The following is a 20,570-nucleotide window of genomic DNA, read 5'->3' as shown; positions in this document are numbered from 1 at the left end:
GTGCCAATTCTAAATTTAAGAGTAATGGATTTTTAGGTTTTTAATGACTAGATCAAACAGTGTGTTTTAAAGTCTTCAAATACATATTTACATAGTGAAATACAGAGGCAGTATTATTACTGATGGTGTGAATTTTCTTACTATGAAGGAACTATTGAAGTACTGCTGAAACAGAGAATCAAGGATGAACTCCAGAGAAAAAAACATTCTGATGGCAAACTCTTTTATTCTTACAACTTTTTTAATGCAAATATTTAGATTGCAAATTCAAAGGGAAGGATGACATTTCATCTTCTCATAGATAGCTAGTGCAGACATCTGAAATTTTAATAGGACAGAGTGATTTTTGGGGGGCTGTCCCAGGAGCATAGCTGATAACTTGGTTAGTGTTGTGTCTTTGTTTGCTATTATTGTTTTTTTTCACATTCTTAGGACACCTAACATGGAAGGATGTTTGGCTTTACACGTGACTGATTGATCTGTCCTAGATTTTATCTTGGGACCGATCTGTCTTAGTATCTGTCCACAGTCTACTTCACATATTCCATTTGTTCTAGTAGAAATTTTATCTATGGCATAGCCCAGGGTATCTTTACATAAAATCCTGGGAATTTATGCAATAAAGAACTCATTTGTCAAATTGACATTATCAAACGTCAAATAGACATTTTAACAGAATGCGGTATGTACTTCATGCTGGCAATGTAAAAGCATCAAGTAACTGTAGTGAAATATTAAAAATTAAAAAAATACCATTTATTGCAAGAATGGTGGAAGCAGTCATGGACTGACATGACTTTGGAGCATGTGAGCAATTTAAGCTTGTTTTGAAAAAGGAAAAAGAAGTAGTTACTGCACTGACAGTTTTCTTCTTCCAGTAGGTGTCTTCATTCATTCTCCTTAACAGCTTATGAACAAACAGTAACCAAATCCTGCAGATACATATAGATTTGAATCCATTTAAGTCAGTGGCTTTACCCCAGTGCTTTTATGCTTCCTTGTTTTCAGGGGTGTGTGCTTTTGTTAGCGTGGAGCGGACTAAGAGAAAGCTCTTCAACATCAGAAAACAAGCATTTTTATTTTATATATATATATATATGCATTTTACACACACACACATACATGTATAATGTAAAACTGGGAGCTTGAAGAGGAGTAGAGTCCGAGGCACACCAGTCTCTCCAGTCTGTCCTGTTGGGTAGCTTAACAGCCTATTTTTTCCCACACATTGGAAAGGGGACCTAAGTACCTAAATGGAGTAGGTATGCCTCTGAGAAGACTTAAAACATGCTTCATGTTTCTGCAAGTTAGCAGCAGGTTAACACAAATTGCTGCTGACTCGCCAAGATTTTCCAAAGTGGCCACAATTTGGGGTTCTGCTTTCAAAGTAGCTTAAAGTAGCTTCATTTTCAAAAGCTGTCGAACACCTTTTGGAAAATTACACTGTTTTTCTGTTAAGGTGAATTGAACTAAGTGTGGAAAAAACAATTTTCAGCGTGAAAAGGCATGTGTCTGGTATATGCTTGAGAGAGAATATAAATACTTGTTAGAGCTTTTGAAATTCCCCAGTCTTTGCTCTCTGTGTTGTTTCTCAGATTCATTGAGATCTCTGTCACACCGTCCATGCAGAATATCCTTCCTCTTCTCCAGCTCACTTATTTAATCATTCATAATCCAGATGCTTTTTCTCCATCACCTTTGTATTGTGACCAAGCTTGATTACTTCACATTGGTAAGCAAAGATAGAATTCCTATGAAACAAGTCATGCATAAAATCAAATCTTGAATGTTTATCACTAAGCAGTTTTAATTAATAAGGTTAAATCTGTTGTTAGACTTTCATTCAGGTTTTTTCATTTCCTGTTTGTCCCTTTCTGTTTAGTTTTCCAGCATACCAGAAAGCTTCTGTGGTAGCCCAGAGGAACTCTCTGATTCCGATTTGCAGTAATGAAAAAGGAGATTTTAACTCTGAGACAGTTGTCTAGAAAAAAACTTGCAGAAATGGTGCTCGAACTTTTCTGACAGGATAGTAAAATTTCACTGAAAATAGCTCTGCTAACATATTTTTCATTTGTCAGAAATGCTGCATTTCCAGAAAGAACTGGAATGCTGAATTTGTGATACTGATACATGTGCTGTTTAACGAGACCGGGAGATTTCTATTACAATAGCTTATGGTACCTCTACTCTGATTTCTCCTCCCTGCAGCCCCACACACACCCAATATACTTGAAGAGGACTTAGATGGGTTTAGGACATGCATTCAACAGATTGTGGTAATTTGTTTAGATTATTAATCATATGTGAAGGCCATTATTTTCAGGCACATAAAGAAATACATTCTAGTACTTGTAATTTTTAACACAGAAACAAACTAGCTGGCATAAGCCTGGTTTCATAACTTACCTGTAAATACAAAAAAAAGCTCTGAATTTGAATTTGCAAGGAACAGATGTCTTTCAGCAAGCTTGAGTGTAAATTCAGCAGGATTTCCAATTTAATCCAGGAAATGATGACACTGAAATTTATTATAAGCAGAGGAATGACTTGTTCTTCATCGTAGTTATGCAGGCTATGCCTTTTCCATGAAGCAGTACAAGGTGTTTTATCTCTTAGGTTTCCAGGGAGACAGTCACAATCCAGTAGGGGTTACTGTTGTTCTTAATAAAGCTCTCGATTTTGTAGCTTTAGCAATTTTTCTGATCAAAATCACAGAGATAGCAGATAGGATTTGATAAACGACACTGAGTAACGTGAATTGATGTGACCTATTTCAAACACACACAGATGATGCTGTGGTGCACCAGCTTAGAGTAGATGGTACTGGTGCTTTCACCAGCTAGAATCGTTGTTTTAACTGGCAGGAGGAGACTCAAAACTGAGTATTAGTCACTGTAGAGAGCTACACAAACTGTCCTTGTCATTTAGCAGTTGATATAGAATATAGGATATCCAAAAGGTTTTGGATATAGGTGTGAAGCACCACCTCCACCACAGCAGTTCTAGGTTTGTTCGTATACGAGTTGTGTAATAGTTCACAGAAAACTGTATGTCTCCTCTGTGGTTTAGGAGGAAAATCGGAGCAAACAACAACTGGTTAATGTAAATCAAATTAATAGGCAAAAATCTTATCTCTCAAAATAATAATAGTTACTGATCTCATTATTGATGAGAATTCAAGAAATTTTGATCACAGAAATATATTGACTTCACATATTTCTTCACTATTAAACTTTCAACATTGTTATTATACATCAGACACTGTAAACACAGAAGTTTGCAGAGGCAGTGTTCAGTGCAAAGAGACCAATGAATAGTACAGAAATGCTACTGAGGACCCTCCCAATCTAATTTTCCATTATTCTGCCATGCAAAGGAGAGAGGTAGAAAATGGAAGATCTTTGACAGAACAAACTGTTTAAGAAATAAATGTGGTAGAGTCAAAACCTCCTGTAATGACAGTCCTTTTTGCACTCACGGTAAAACCATGTGGCAACGTTAGTGATGCTGAAGTAGAGGAAGGTATGGTTTCTTTCCGAAGTTTCAGGTTATTTAGGTTTATTCAGGGTTTTGCGTTGTTGGAGCCCCAGCTAATTCACACATCAACATCTAATCTAGGTCACCAGAAAATATCAATGCCAGAATGTGCTATACATTTTCTTCCCATAATTTTTACGCTGCACTCTGTGCCTTGCAGTAATGCGTGAAGCATTTGTGCTCTCCTTTCCTCCCAAGGGAAGCGTGTACACTGGCTGAGGGACAGTGTATGCGCCATCTTGCCTTGTGTTTCTGAGAGAAGTCATAAGCAAGGTAAAGCACTTTGTACTTAAAGCAGAAGGTTGATTAGCTTTGTGTTATTCCCTAATTCCTGGATGAATAAGTTCCTTTGGAAAGCCTGCTGCTTGGAGAGAGTTTTGTCTCCTGTGCAAAAAGCCTTTTGTCTGCTTCAGGAGATGTGAGGTACATTCTTCTCCTTTTTAATTTAGTCCTAAATGTTCATCTTCCCAAAGGAATATAATAGTCTTAAAATTTTCTTTTGCATCAGGAAGTAGAACATAAGCTGTGCATAAATTTGGGAACATGATGAAATCCATAGGAAAATTATTGTTTAGAAACAGTGAAAAAATAAGGAGCAAAGATCCTACCAATTAAATAAGTTTTTAAACTACATCACAGTAAATAAACTCCCTCCATAAGCATCCTGCTTAAGCTTACACCATTGCAGACATCCCCACTTCTCCTAGTAACAGGAGCAACACTCCAAGCAGAAACCTCAGTGTTATGATATAGTCAGCTCTCAGGGCAAAGTTTTTCAACAGCAAAATGAGATTTGCACTTCAGTGTTGGGTCCATTCTGTGAGTTTGCTACCATATTGGTTTTTGCAAGAGGCCAGACCATACATAAAGCTCTGAAATGTCGTTGCCCTGATAGCCTATGGGGTCCTCTCTCTCCTCTCTCCTCTCCTCTCCTCTTGGAAAAACAACTCTCCCAGCCTGCCAAATCCTTATCTCAGGGTGCAGAAGACAAGAACTCTCTAACCTGAAACTGCCAGTCAGCTACATCTCCCCTCATTTCGTTGCAGGTACCATTGTATTGCACACAGAGATTTATTTCTGACTGTAGTTTCAGTTTATCAAGGCAGACGGTACTGCCGTAGCCTGCGTTGCCCTGACTGAACAGTGTCCCACCCTCCAGCTAAAAGGACGTGGATTTCATCCTCTTACCTTCCTGGACACACAATATTTGAACCTCAGAGTTGGTTTTAATGTCTTTTCTGCGTCAGCCAAAATTTAGCATGTGCTGATCTGAGCTTTACAGTTTAAGTGCATGAGGAATACGAGGTAAACTGAAGATGTGCAGGCAACTTAGTCATCTTGTGAATTGCTCTCGCTGCCTTTCAAAGCAAAGGGGAAACATCCCCATACCCTTTTGTTCTTCCTATCTTCACCTCATAATGACACAAATAAATAAAATTCACTTTATACATTTTCAATTTATATATGTACATGTATGTATGTTCATAGACATTTATATAATGCATTTTAAAACTTAAAAAATCTTATTGCTTTTATATATGTATGAAAACACATGCTCCCTATATACAGGTGGGGCTGGATATGCAGTTCTTGCTGGAAACTAATATTTCAGTTTTATCTTATGTGAAAGCTTTTACAAATAATGCTAATTAAAAGCTATTTATATTCTGGTCACTGTTTTTTTTAGATAAAAGAAATAGAGTCTGATGTTTTAGAACTAATTATTGCAGTAAAGTTTTGCAATAAACACTTTTGATAACAGGAATGATAGCGCAGGTTAGCATGGCAATTTTTAGCATCTATTAAGTCTTGTGAGTATCTTTAGAATTCATAACTTGTAAAACAGTCAGACAGAAGCCTATCCTGGGTGAATAGTTTAGCACAAAATACTCCCTTGCCTCCACTTTGGTTTTATTGCTTCTTCAGCACAAGGATGCTGCCAATATTTTGACTTTTTTTCCTCCTTAAAATCTGTGTAGCTCTGTCTCTGATGGTATGCCTTCAGAGAAAAAGAGCAAGGGACTGGGATATTCTTGAGTTTCCTTGTCAAAACAACCACAGGATAATTACCAAGACACAATACAATTTGACAACGGGAGAGTGGGTGTTTATGCTTTGTGAGAGGGTGTCGGTATGTCAGGTGTTGCATCCTGCTTCTGTAACGTGAAAGGGTCTCCATCTTCAAAGGCAACTGGGGAGCGAGGGCACCTCTGTGAAAGGTGACTTAAGACCTGGTGTTGCTTTTGTCCTGCATTGCCTGTTTGTTGGGTTGTAAAGGAGAGATGCCTTTGCATTACGCCAACGCCTTGCAACTCAAGAGCCATCAGAGTGAAGGAGGCCATGTCGGACATCGTGTGATGGCTCTTTGGCCTTCCTTCATCTGGGGCCGTGGTGCTGTCTGTGAGCTGGCAAAGGAACAATTTTGGATATTGAAAGGTCTCTCTACAGTGCCAGTGATCCATTTATGGCCAGTTATCCTGGCTTTGTGGCTGTTTTGTGCCAACAAAGTAACGTAAACCAGACTGATTACAGCGGAGGCCTAGAGCTCCATCCTTACTCCAAAATCACAAAAATGCCTGACTTGCGGTGTGACCTGTGGCACAGGAGCTTCAGAGGTTTTCCCTTGAGCCCTGGGGATAAGTCATTCTTGCCAGAGATAATTTAGATTTGCTCAGGGAGGCAGAGCTCTAGCAGTAACAGGGAAAACGTTCTACGGTGTAATTTTTACTAGGCACTCATGGGAGCTCTCTTTAGCCCATCAGTTGCCAGTTTCCTTGTAGCACAAAGTAGTAACACATACGACTGCCTTTGAAAAAGGGAGGAAAAAGCCACCATACTTACCCCTGATTTCATTTGCAACTTTGTTTTTACTAGTGGATACTACAAAGTAAAACTTGTGAATACTGCAAAAATGAGGAGTTTGTGGAGGTCAGATGATAACTTTGTGACTCAATAATCAAGTATTGTAAAGTAGGAACAGGTAGACGTTCTACATACATTTGGAACAATGTTTTTAGAAGCATGCCGTCATCTTTTATTGTGAACTTTTTCGAGCAGGGAGTAGCTTTGTGCTGTATTTCCACATTGCCTGGCACATTGGGTTGCTATTTTCTGTCAGGAGCACCCAAATGCTACTGCAAAATAAATAATGGTAGTGCTGTGCAGACTGAACGCTGCACTTTCTTTGTGGGCTCCCCGATAACACTTACTGCTTTAACAGCACCGATGCTTTTGGAATAGTGCAACAAATCCCCCAAACACCTGAGCGTCCTTCTTCAATACTTAGCATGGAGTAAATAGCACCTTCTAGGCACAAAGTACTCAACGTTCTAATAGGGCTCTGCCAGGACAGAGAAATTTAAATTAGATAAGTTGAGACAAGCTTAAGAATTCTTAAGACAGCTAAATACTGCATGGTAAACTGGGGGAAAGCCTCCAGTTTAATGCAGAGATACCCAAGTTGGCTTTAAGTTGGCTTTAAATGCATTGCTTTCTGTAGAAGAAGTCTAGCTGCGGTAATACAGAACTCATTGCAAGAGAATTTACTCTGCCAGAGAGACTGCTTCTTTCAAGAGCAACAACAAAAAGATACCGTCTTTTTTGCCATAACAATTCTTCAAGAAAATATTAAAAAACTAATACAATACAGAACTCCGGTACAAAAATAATTTTTAAGAATTCCTATTTAGTCACCAAGGATGAGGTTGTTAAAAGACTGCAGTGAAAGAAGATGAGAGCATCCCAGATGCTTTAGATTGTATCAGCAGTAGGCTTTCTGCTGGAATCTGTGCACCTTTGAACATCATGGGCCCCTGCCCAATGCTCCTTGTCAAAGTCCAGCCCCGCCGTGCCATCTTTCCCGGGGGCACTCAGGTGTGCCCAGTCCCTCAGTCATCACAGCACCTGTGCTCATAGCGAACTCCCCATGGAGGAGGACAGCAGTGAAGGGGATCGTGAGCTTTCTTTTAATAAATAAATTGATAAAAAGATCTGTGCAGGAGACTTTGCAGAAACCTCTGAGGGATGCTCTGGCCCAGTAAGTCTGAAGGGCTGTGGCTAGTTTGCTTTGAAGTATTTGTATCAAAGTAACATAAACACTCCACTGCTTCTCTTTCATTTATTTTCTTTCACATGCTTCCAAATGTGCTAATTTTATGCAAAGATGTCTGTTAGCTGTAACAAATATTTATCCTCTACAGGAGCTGAGCTCTTTTGAGTACACAGCAGCACTTGTAAGCAGGCGTTGGAGCAAGGCAGGTGTGCAGCTGCTCCATTCCTCCCTTTTTTTTCCAGCTGGCCACCTTACGTTACCCTCCTCAAAACAGCTGAACTTCCCAAGGTCTGGTTCTGTGTATGGAACTGTAATAAGCTTCAGTGGGAGCTTCTGAAGGTAGGTGAGAGCTCAGAAAGGTGTGTCCAACACTTAAAGCAGGTGATTTCTCTGAGCAAACTGTTCATATTCCTGGCCAGCAAAATAGGTTTGTCCTGAACTTGGGAGAAACACAAGCACAAAGTAATGGGTTGTTTTTACAAGTAAAAGAGGCTTAACACACAGCAGCAGGAGGTAGAGGATGGTTTTCCCAAGCCTTTTGTATTGTAGATTTTGAACCCGCTCCAAAGGAAAACGGCTAGCCGTGCTTCCTTTGGACACTGCGCCTCAATTATCTTGAATTAGCTCAAGTGCATTCTGCTTATGATCATGTCGCATCAATGATACTTTCTAATTTGTGAGGGGGGAGGAAGGCTTGGAGAGAGAAGGTGATTCACTTCCATTACTTTCTGTTCTGTGAGAGCAGATCGTAATTTGTCTCATAATTCTTCTGACTCATCACTAGAAAAGATGATTAATACAACGAGCTGCTAAACCCAATTGTTAGTACTTTCTTAGTAAAATGAGATTAGTATACTCCTCTAGTGGTATGATTTATGTCAGATTTTCAGACTTTCATATCACCCAAAGGCCCCAGTAAACCCTAAGGCTCGTCTTGCACTACACCTAAGCATCCTTAAGCATTCCATCACTGAGGTGAATATGATTTGCTCATCAGCTTATGACACAAATTTCCTTTCCATATATGTGTTTCAAATTTATATGTCAGATATGTATAATTATACACACACACACAGAGGCACACCTTTAGGAAAGACTGAAATAATTCCAGGACATTGTGACTTAGAGAACAACTATAGCAGTTTGGGGATTGTTTTGCCTGTTGGCTTAAGAAGTAGGCAAACCAAAATTCAAGCGACTGTGGCCGTCTGCTTGCGAAGTTGTTCTCTTGGAAAGTTCATCCCTGTAACTCAAGTCTTGCCCCACGTTAGGTCCTATAGACACATGGGTTTTGCTGTCTTTTGGAGGAAGGGGCTGAACTCTTAAGAAGGAGGGCTGTGCCATGGGATTGTGTAGAACACAGGCGAAGGGAGGAACGGTCAGAGAATGCTCGCAGTTTTTTAAGGTCATGAGGACATCAACTTCCTAAATGCCCGAAGCCAAACGACTTTGCCTGGTCTGTAGGCAGATCTGCTAGTTAAAACCATGAAGTGAGGCAGTGGTTGGACTGTGATGGTGCTTCATCACAGACTGGCTCCACACGCCCTCTGTGGCTTGGGAAGACATGGCTTGTCCTTTCTGCAGAGTGTCGTCAAGTAAGAATTTCTCTTCTTTTTCCTTGTGCAGAGAGGGAAGCATTTGGGTCAGTCCAATAGCTCCAGTGAGCTGCAAGATCGTACGCTCAGCAGTATATGGATTTTGGTAATGGGAAGTCTTCACTGAGGACTGTCCCAGTGTTCCTGTAACCCATATGTATACTTTATTGCTCTGCACTGTCAGAGCAGCCTCTCGGGGCATTCCCAGAGCAGAAGTCTAGTACAAATAGCAATTTCAGTTCCAAAATAATGTACAAAAACCTTTCTTAAGTGGTGAAATAGATGATGGACAGGAGCCATCAGTTCACTTTATTCTGGGCATACCACCCTGTGGAAAAATTTGATTTTATGAGTAATGGCACAGATGCTGTTAAGAAGCCATTGACCACCTAGGTAATCACCATGGTTTTCACTATAATTATTTAGTAACACCTCAAGTTGTCCCTCTTCACGAAAATGATCACACCAGTTCCAAGTTGCTTGTTTCATCCAATGCAAAAGTGTTTTTCCAAAACTATGTGAAACAGCACTTCAAGCTGTAAAATACAGTTCATGTTTCATTAGAGTGTACCCTCATTGAGGTTTTCGCTGGTAGCATTTGCAAAGTACTTATTAAATGGAACTGTAAAAGCTGCATTTTTATTTATACAAATATGAAACTGTTACTACTCATCTATATGTATTTTTTTGTACAAGGTTTGTTCATTAAACCAAACCTTATCATTAAAGAAATGATATTGTGAAATGCGATAAATTCCTCCATCCCTTTTCATCAACAACAGCTGCTTATAGTCTGGTGACCTAAACCTGTTTACACAAATCAGAGCTCAATGTTTAATGTGGTAATACAACCACAATATGTAGTTCCACAACTCCTTTTAAGCTCCTTTAATTAGCTGCCATGAATTAGTTAATGAATTAGCTTTCATTAATACCTCACCTCTACAGTTACAGAGGTCACCTTCAAATGCAGACAGAGGAGCTTCCAAGCAGTAATTCTAAGAGATGGGAACTGTCCTCATTAATAGCTGTAGATGTTAACTCTGAAGCTTAACAAAGACTATTAAAATTTGAACAGTAATATCAGATTACTTTTTACCTGTCACTTTCAGAACAGTGAAAGTTCTCCCTACCATGATCACAGATGTATCCAGTTTAATTAAACCATTCAGTTCCTTATTGACTGCCACAGGTTGCAAATATCAGGACCAAAATCTGTGCCAGCCTTCTACAATGTAATTGTTTTTTTGATAATAAAAATATCAATACAGAGCCTAACACGGCAAAAGTGAGAGGGAGTGGGATCTGGAGGCTGTGCTGTGCAGTTAGGTCTCACATGAGGTGGAGAGCTGCCTATTGGGATCACATGGAGCCAGGCAAGTCCTGGGTTTTCCAGAGGGAACTGTTAGGCTGACACAAGAGATGAGTCCTCTCGCACGCACAGCTCCACTTGTGTGGCGGGCATCACTCAGAAACTCAGAGCTCGGTACGCTTGCTCGGAGTTCTCTTTTTGCTCGAGAAAGAGCTGTGTAGCCAGAGGTGGAACATTAAAAGGAAAAAAATGTGAAGAAAAATTTAAAAAATAATTTTCTTCTAATACTTAACCAATGCATAATATGTTTGGCCATTTTGGTGTAAAACTGCTAGGATTTTTGTGTCTATATAAAGAGAGGGTGAAAGACAGACCTTAAGGGAGAAGAGTTTTACTAGTTTATAAAATTGTTTCTTTTTAAAATACAATAACCATAAAAAAAGACCCTTAGGATGGAAATGGGAGTTCTATGTAAAGACTCTTCATGCTGATCAGCAGCGACAAGATGTAAAAAAAATACCAGTGACAGAAAGATCACTTCATTTGCAAATATAATAGTCTCTAAGAGAGGTGTTCGTACAGCCAAAGACATTGCTCTCCTTGCCACTCATTACTGCGTGGTTAGTGTAAGGGATGTTATGATCATGCAGACAGTAAATGAGGAAGCAGGTAACTAACCTACAGCACTTTGAGAGTTGCGTATTGAAGACTTGGCCTCCTGGGGAAACAGCATAATACCCTGAGATGCAATATAAAACATTTATAACCTTCTTTTCAAAAGGCTTCCAGAGGGGAAGTTTCAGCTTTTCCATTTTGTTGCAGAATGCTTTGCTGGAAGAAATACACTGTGAAGAAAGGGGCAAGCAGAGAAAGTTAGCAGTAATTATCATGCTTTAGGGCTTTTTGTTAGCAACTTTCCTGGTCATTTCTACAAAATAAAATATTTCAAAGCAATAAAATATGTAGAAACAGTCATCCCCATTTAAAACAGGAATAGAAGATATATTGTTAAAAATATTTTTAAAACTTCATCATATGCAGCTGTCTCTGAGTTTCCAACTGAGTAGTGCAACCACCAGACAAAGCCTCGTGTTCCAAGTGTAGAGCCTAGTGACTTACAAACAAGCAGTTAGAACATCTGATATAGCTTTGCAGACATGAAAGGATCTGTTTTCATTTATTTTCCAGTAAAGTCTGTATTTAAACAGTTAAATAATATACACAGTGCATGAATTTCCTCACTTGGTACTGGAATCTGTGACACATGACAAGACATACACTTTATTTAATTTTGCTAGGAAAAGTTAATCAAATCTAGTAACATAGTGTAAAAGTAAAAAAAAAAAAGCCTAATAAAAAATGGAATTATTTTCATTTAGTTCCACCTCTTAATCTGGCATCCTGAAGAGAGATGCATTTCATATCCCATCCCAATTTATGCTGAGTTTTACCATCTGAAGACACGTATTTAAAAGGAATAGTTTTAGAAGAGAAATCCCAATTTAATTGCATTTTAATCCTCCCATGGAGATGCTGTATTTTATTGATTTGATTAGCCAATGGCCGTTCCTTTTGTGTACTCACAAATGCAAATTTTTTAGTATGATCTGGCAATTCCAGTTATGCAAGTCAAATACATAGATACATACAGTGAACAGAGCATAAACCAAAAATCCTTCCTCTCCCTCCAGCCTGCTCTCGTTCCTTCTAAGAACAAATTATGATTACTCTGAGCCACGTTTGCGCATCCTACCTCCACAGAGAAAAGGGTCACAAGAAGGAGACGTTCTAACTGCCACTTGTCTCCGTTTCATACCAGAAATCATTTTTAATGAGCACATTTACTCATTTCAGGGCAATCCCCACCATATCACGTCGCTCTGAGCCAGCACACCTGGGAGTCTTCAGTAAGGTTGTGTGCGTTGCGAGCAGACCAAAAATAGGCCTGTGAAAGATCCCATGATAAATTGCTAGCTGGTGTGAGTCACCTTTGAAACATGAACTGGTGTGCTTTGTTATTCTGTTTGCAGCATTTGTATGAGAAAGTTCACTAAACTTGACCATAAAAATTTATGACTGGTTTGAATGTGTACAAAAGAAGTGAGTTCACGTGTTTCCTGATGCAGATGGTGATGGAAACTAAGAACAAGTAGTACTCCAAGTACAAAAACCCACAGAGCTTTATTTAGTGTGACCTGCCACTGTCCCCTACACATTTCTAACAAGGCAGTGGCATTGGCTGGTGCACTGCATGGTGAACTGCTTCAGCTTAAAAAAAAAAAAAAACATAGAGGATATTTCTTATATTCGTGGACACAAACTATAATACTACATACTGCTGGGAATTTAAGTCATAAAAATCTCCACAAAAAGTTAGAAAGATTTAATTCTGCTCTCCCTATAATGTAGGCTGAAGATCCACAGTTCTCCATCCACCCTTTTATTCTGGGTCCTTCTACACCCAGAAATCCACCTTTAATTTCCCCCCACAAGCTTGCAGATCCCAGCACAGGGTTGGTCCAGACAGAGTACCAGTGGGAATACCTGGTCCCAGTCTAGAGGTCCCCTACTGCCAGCATCGCAATGGAGACTGGCTGGTGCTGGCGCAATGGCGGGAGATTTCCCGTACAGTATTAGTCCTGCTCTTCTGGTATCACACGGAGCAAATTAGCCCTGTAACATGGATTTTCCTCTTATGCCCTCCAACGCTCTTCTATTCTCATCACAGGAGTGAGGCGAACCTGCTGCTGGAACATAAGGCCCGTATATTGTGTTTCTCAGGAAAAATGAAAAAAAAAAAGGAATTTATCATTCCTGTGAAGTAATGTGTATTTTATTACCAATCATCTCTTACAATTAAGCCAACACAGCAGTCTTCAGAAACAGGGTAAACCGCCCTTCCGGATGACATAGCACATTTCCCAGAAGTGACAGAAATGCCCAAGGAAAGATTTGCTGCACAGTGGCTAAGCAGGACATGGCCGAGGAAACCTTAATATTAGGCAGTGCTTCTGCTCCGTCTCAGACTAAATAAATCTAGCAGAGACACAAACAAGCATGATTGTACCCTGCCCATGCTTCTAACTGAAGAAACAGAGTTTGGAGACCTCATATTTCTTCTCCAGAGTCTCCAAACTTGGATGTGATAGTGCAGTCCCTTTCAATGAAAGGTGGCATGGCAATAGAGGAACTTCAGAGCGGCTTAGGGCAGCCCTGGTCTTCACTTACTGCACTATTTTTTTGTTCAGTGATAAGTTCCCTCCCACTGGTTATTTTGAATGTGTCTCAATATCGGTCTAATTTATATATAAGTTAAAGTATTATATTCCTCAAAAGAACTAAGAGCAGTAGCAAAGCTTGTCTTGTTTGTTACTGGGGAGAGAGAACTCACAAACTCAGATTCATAATGAGAAATTTATTGCTACCTGATAACGGCTCACTGACTCCTCACTTAGTCTGAGGATCACAATCTAGCTACCCTTTTCCTTTGGTCTTATGAACAGCCCATTGATTCAAAGACTAACTGTTTCAAATGAGATATCAAAGCAAAGCTAAAGCAGCCATAGGGTAAAAATTACAATATAACTAATACAAGTCTGAAAAAGCAAGAGTAAAAAGAAAAAAAAAGAACAGTTTCACTGGGAATTCAATAATATGGATTAAAAAACTTGATCCTTCTAAGCTTGAAGATATGATTGCATCTGCAATAATTTTCTACAATCTTGAAGTCATTAATGTATTAAATTTTGGGGTGGAGACGTTAAAGGAGGGTAGTCCTGAGGGAATTCTTCAGGTTGCTCTGGGAATTCAAGAGAGAACATCCGAACTCCTCTAGGAGCCTAATGCTCTGTAATAAATTTAACTGCTGAATTATTCATCAAAAGAGTATATACTCTCATAAATGGTAAGCAACAGCTGAGGAAGTGACCAGAAGACTATTTTCTAGGAAGCCCAGAGAGCGATGCTCAGAATTTCATTGTTTGAACAGTATAAGTATAGCTGCTCTGATTCAGTAGCCTTGGGACAACGCACTCAACTCCGAGTGTTTTCCTGCACTCACATGGGCTATATCCTCTATCCCCCAGAGGTGAGTGACGTGTAACAAATACCACCCTGTCTCATTTTTTAGCCAAAAAGTGGCATTTGGAACAAGCAACCTGCTCCACAATGCCAGGAGGCATTGCAGCAAGGCAAGGCACAGCTAATGGACCCCGCTGAGCAGGGCAATGCTTCCCAGCAGGTTCCTCCAGCCCCACAGCAGATGGCTGGTGTGTGAGCCATCAGCCCAGCGAGGCGAGCTCCTGCCAGTGGGCTGAGCCGTGGTGTCTTGCCAGAGCGCCTGCAGGAAGGCAGCAAGAGCCAGGAACTGCTGCTTCACCCGGAGCCGTTGATGGGTAGGATGTTACCCAGAGGGAAGCAACAGCTTCCAGCCTTGAATCCGGTTCCTTGCTTCTTTTTACCCTCCTTTGAGCACTCTCCAGCTCTGAGAACTGCTACCTAGAGAGCCAGGGGCCTGGCTGCTGTGTTAAAGAAAATGTCAAATACTGAACGCGATGCCTCTTTCTGCAGGTATTTGAGAGACGCCTAAAATCAATACTGTGTTCCTGAAAAACATTTAAATGTTTTACCTGTGTTTCAAAGATGGGAATAGGAGTACTGGGGCTTGTACTGATATGCAAGAAAAGGGAAGGAATGTGGGATAACGGTATCCAGTCTCCAGAAGGTAGGGCAGCAGTTATTTTTACTTGCCTTGAGACTGAGAGGAGGGATAAGGTCTTGTTGTTTCTAACACCTAAAGAAACAGAGGGGAGAGACCAGAGCAGACATGCCAAAGAAACTACAATATCTATATGAGGAACTGCACACATTGGTGGATATGTGCATAACTAATCTCTTACAGCAAGTAAGTGGTGGAAAAGAGGTGACTGGAGGCACCATAGCTTATATTATTCTCTTTCTAGAAGGTAATTGCCTATAATACCAGAAGAAATGTATCACAAGAAGTAATGGTGAAGAGCTGTTTAGTTGTCTGATTAATTATTTTAATAATGCACAACCTTAGGTAGATTATTCTGAGAATCCAGCACAACTGCCTATAAATTGCCCATTGGCAGTCAAAAAAGGAAGAGGCAATTTCTACTCCATTTCTGTCAGCCTTTTTGCAGCGATTTTGCCTACCTTTCTACGCAGGCAGTGCACCGAGAAGGGAGATGGGAGCTAATATTTCTTCAACCACTTGTGGCATTTTGTTAGCCGCTGGCTATTCTAGACCTCCCATCATATTGGCAGGAATGGACGCCTTCAGAGGGCAGCTCTGAGCATCTGAACTATTGTTCTCTGTGGCTACATCTCCACTGCTAAAGGCTTTTGTCCAAGATAGCAGTGCTTTTTCTCAGGCCAAACCTGGGTATGGGGTGGCTGGTGCCCTAACCCTTTGGGACTGGCTCCTGCCAGAGCAGACTGACCATGCTGCACACTCATTTCACCGAGTCTCCTCTGGGTGCCCCTCTAGCACTGAGACCTAGCCGCTGCTTTTCAATGGAAAGCAACTGAAATATTGCAACACCAAGTCCTGTGGCCACTGATCCAAGCACAAGCAGTAGGTGCAAGTCCTGGCCATCTGTGTATTAAGCAGGGAAGTAGGCAGACAGAGTGACCAGCAATTGATCTCTGTATATAACGCAGTAACAGGAGAAGAGCTGAGGAGGAAGCAGGTGCTGCCCATGCCTCAGACCCCTATTTTAGAACAGCACCACAGTGCCCGGCTTTGTTAAATACAGCCTTACTGCAAACGTGGTATCTCTTCATCATGTAAATGTGAAACAGTGCTTCTGCTACTGGTTAAAGTACAGCCTCCTCGTGAAAACATCCAGCTTATGCTTGTGGCTATATATATGTATATACACACATACCCCTCTATATCTCTGTATCTATAGATACAGATATACATCTCTAATGTGGAATTACATTTTCTTTGCTTCTGTCCTGTCTGGTTGTCCTTTGGTCCCGCAGTACAATGCTTTCCACATAGCAACTGGAAGGTCTGTGCTGCAGTGCACGGCAGAGGTGTGTATATAATGTGGTGCCAATGGTACATATTACAATGGCCAGGTGTGGAAAGGGGATAGACCAGTGTTCCCAGTGCTTGCTGGGATGATGTTACAAGACTGTCATGAATTAATGGAGCTAAACTTGGTGTGATTTACACCCAAATGCTCTGGCTTGGAGTAGATTGGGATAAATGGTCTGTTCATGGGTTTTCTTTTAGCAAGACCTAACTGGTTTGCTTCAGAAATGAGCTCAGAATTTAAACACACACACACACACACACACACACACACACACTCTCTCTCTCTCTCTCTCTTAAAAAAAAACCAAACAAACCCAAAACCCTAGTTTATATGCAGCGTGGCTGCCAGGGTCCAGGAATGAACTGAGGAGCTAAGTGATTTAACAGCTCAGCATTCCTCACATGCCTCTCCATCTTCAGCCCCCTTTGAAGCAGAGAGTGGTCCCACAGAGTGACTGATTGAGGAGGGCAGGTTTTGGGAACAGAAATCCCAGCTACAGCAGCTTCTGGCTCTGAATGCCACCGTTTGTTTCAGTGCTTAACAAATGACATACACACGACATATACACTAAAAATGATCGATGGTCTCAGTAAGGCAGGGAAGCCTGAAATGGAAGACTTGCGTCCTTCAATGCGGAGAAGCAGCACAGGTTCACTCTGCTTCTGGAAGGGCAGAAAGGGGAAATTTCTCCATCTATTGGGACTCCTGCTGTTCCTTGTAGGACAATTCCTCCTGAGTAGGTATCCACAATACAGAAACATAGTTCTTGATTCTCTAAGCTGTGCTAAGGAGCAGTGCTTCTGGTACTAAAATCATGAAGTGCGCTGTCCCAGAGCAGCAGAAACCTGTGTCATGTCCCAGGAGGTGCTGGCTCGGAGTCCCAGTGTATGGTAGAGAGCATGAAGAGCTTGAGAGCTTCGGAGAGACTTGGGAAGGGATGCAAGGTCCCTGGGGCTGTGAAAGAACAGACATAAGGTGGCCTGATGCCATGGCTGTTGCAGATCTGGGTGCCCTCCCTAGGCTTCCCCACCAATTTTATGCAAAACCCATCATGCTGGGTGTTCACTGCTGTGATATACAGCTAAGTGCACAGCCCTGCCCCTCAACCACGCTCCAGCCTCTGCCCACTGCAGCAGAGGTGGGAGTTTGCCGAACACCAGGGCTGAGCGCTGTGCCTGCAGCTGCCTGCTGGGAAGGAGGGCTTGTGGTGTGCGAATCCTCGGTGAAGCTACATTTTTCTCCCTCTCTGAGTCAGGCATATGAGCTCCAAAAAGGGGAGATGCTTTCCTTCCCTGTTTTCTTATCAGGTAGGTTTTCTGCTCAGTATGTAAGCTGTTTTCGAACACTACTTTGAAGCCCTTCACTGCCTTGCTATATGTAGCCTAAGGTTTCCTCCTGCAGCCAAGGAAGGAGGTAGTAACTTAGTTCTGCTTCCAGAACAAGGGTTGTTGGCTCCTTCTCTGTATTCCTAATTTAGGCAAAGGTAGAGCTTTTGACTGCCTCAAACCATTTTCTTCTTTCTCATAACCAGTAAGAAAGAGATTTTTTTTCCCTTCTCCAGTGTTCTTATGTGTTTGTGACAGCTTGACTCCCAGGTTACACTCTTCGAAATACACAGTAGGAAGAAAAATCACCCTTTTGAAGAAATTGCCTACTTTGCACCAGAAGGTCAACATTTTAACGTTAAGCTGTGCAGCATCTACTTATGGTTTGCAAATTTAATTCACCAAATGATTCACCAAAGCATGTGTATGGTCTTTTTTTTTTTTTTAGAAACAAAAAATACATTGATTTCATTCCAAAATCAAATACAAGAATAAAATAAGATTGACAAAAAATAGCATTCTAATTCAGATTAGCATCCACATGCAAAGTATATGCAGATTCAATTAAACTTTTTTTTTCCTTTGACCAAAAAAGATGGCGATCCGTCTGTTATTTTGTTTATTTTTTAATGTAATAGAAGTAAAAGCTATCTTCAAAGAAATGAGGTAATGTCCATGAATAATTTACTTTCAACGGCTATAATATTTAAAGGTAATCATCCACTGGGCCATTTATTAGGCCTGACAGAATGAATACAGTGTCAGATATCATTGAAAGGCCTGGAGGATTAAGGCACCAACCCTGCAAACTCTGACACGCTTGCCAGTCAAACTAGTCTCCAGGATATAGTTAAACCAGGTCATAATCCTTTGCTTGAAGTAAATGCATTTAAGTCTGTTCATGCTTTGGATCATTGTTTCTCTGGCTGCAGGGAAACTGTGAGAGTTAGCTCAGCACTGGAGAAAGAGTTTTATATAAATGTAATATATTGGTTTTTTCCTTGATACATCATATAATAGATAACTGATAGTCTGTATCATTTGTCTATAAAACTAATTATACTCTGTAAAGTATTGTAAAAACTAGAAGTAAAAAAAAAAAAAATTAGACTGAGGGGCTCTTTCAGTGAAGTTAGGAATTTCAGTAAGCAGATATCTCTCAGCAATTCTTTTAAATCCTTCAGTGATATGCAGGAAAGAAAAAACTTTTGCTTCAGATATTTGAATCATATTTGCTTATATAAAAAACCCCAACTTTTCTTCCTTGTACTCTGGTTTAAAGAGCGTCATAAAATCAGATCGTGCTGCTATAGCATCACAATGCATTTTATTCATTTAATAACTGTGATGTTTTCTGTGCATCCAAGGAAGCAAAAAAACCAACCCACCAACATTGTTTTTTCCCTAATTTAACACCTTTTCACATTGGGCTAACCAATAATATATTATGATTAGAAGCAATGCTGCTTCTAATCCTTTCCTTTAGGAGGAGAAAAATGAAAGATTGAGTATTAAATCTGATCCACGTGTCCAAGTCAATGTTGCTGCCTCATCTAGCAAATACTATTTTATTGGCATTACCCACCCCTTTCTCTGATCTGCCGTATCGAACCACGCACTAGTGTACATCAGTCACATTTAACATCCTTTGTCCTGGAACAGCAAACAGAACAATAATTGTGTTTGGAGAAGAGCCTGGTTACTGACTGCGCTCGGCCACTGGCTCCTCCAAGCTGCCCATGCCGTGGTGCCCGTCTGCTTCCCGAGGGGAGCAAACAGCCCGGCAGCAGCCGCACCATCCCTGACCCAATGCGCCAACCTGTCCGTGCCCAACACCCGAACAGAAACAACCAGCCTGGAGGAGGAGAGCTGTCACACATCTCCTGCCCAGCTGGTGTTTCACGAGCCACCCCGCTGCGCCCTGTGGAGCCGTCTCGCCGCCGCCTCCGCCACGGGATGGCTTTATCTTCCCTTTGCAGCCACCGGCTCCTCGCTCCCTCCCTGGAGGGCAAGAAGCTTGGGCAGCTCCTGCCAGCAGCACGACAGCTGCTTTATTGCCGCATCAGTGCTATAAACTGTTGGAGCAGAGCCACGGAAACTTCTTCTAAATGAAAAAGGAAATTTTTCTGAGCAAAATGGGAAAAAGCAGTCGTGTTCTTTGCTGCAGCAGTGTGTGTAGTGCAAACCGTGGCCTGTGGTGACGGATTGGGCAGGTAGAGCAAGCCTGAACTCCTCTAGCTCAGGCGCAAAGCAGGCTGGGCTTTTCTTGCTTAGTCTACACTTAGCTTAAACTTATTCATTTTATGATTAAAATGTGCATAGTTAGTCCTAGAAAATCCCTTCTACCCTGGAAGTAAGATCTCAGTAAGTTTTTCTTCTTGCTGATTTTCACACTCTTCCCAGAGTAAAGAATCTGATTTCTCTTTTTCCTCTGGATCTAATTTACATTTATCTTAAAGCTTCAACTTCTCACATGCAATAAGCATTCCTTGGTTCCTCACAAACTACAGTTTCCCAGAGCTGAAAGAAAGTATGGACAGTATCTGAAATTTGAGAAGAAGTGAAAAGACAGTAAGGGAACATTTGGTTTTATTCTTTTTTTGTAGAAAATCAATAATGTCAGATTATGACAGAAAGACCAGTATTATGAACTAATAAAACCCATGCAGTTATTACAAG

The 20,570-nt window shown here is 40.9% G+C and overlaps 1 protein-coding gene across 1 annotated transcript in view; it reads left to right on the top strand.

Annotated features, from left to right (window-relative positions):
• The window catches only part of TPBG (trophoblast glycoprotein), a 40,854-nt gene that overhangs the window by 7,731 nt on the left and 12,553 nt on the right, over positions 1–20,570 (top strand). The gene's annotated exons all lie outside the window — the stretch shown is intronic.

Source organism: Nipponia nippon, unplaced genomic scaffold (assembly GCF_047370975.1).
Source record: "Nipponia nippon isolate SJK-2023a ecotype South Korea unplaced genomic scaffold, ASM4737097v1 scaffold_4, whole genome shotgun sequence".
Classification (NCBI taxonomy): domain Eukaryota; kingdom Metazoa; phylum Chordata; class Aves; order Pelecaniformes; family Threskiornithidae; genus Nipponia; species Nipponia nippon.
This window is presented reverse-complemented; position numbering and strand designations above follow the sequence as displayed.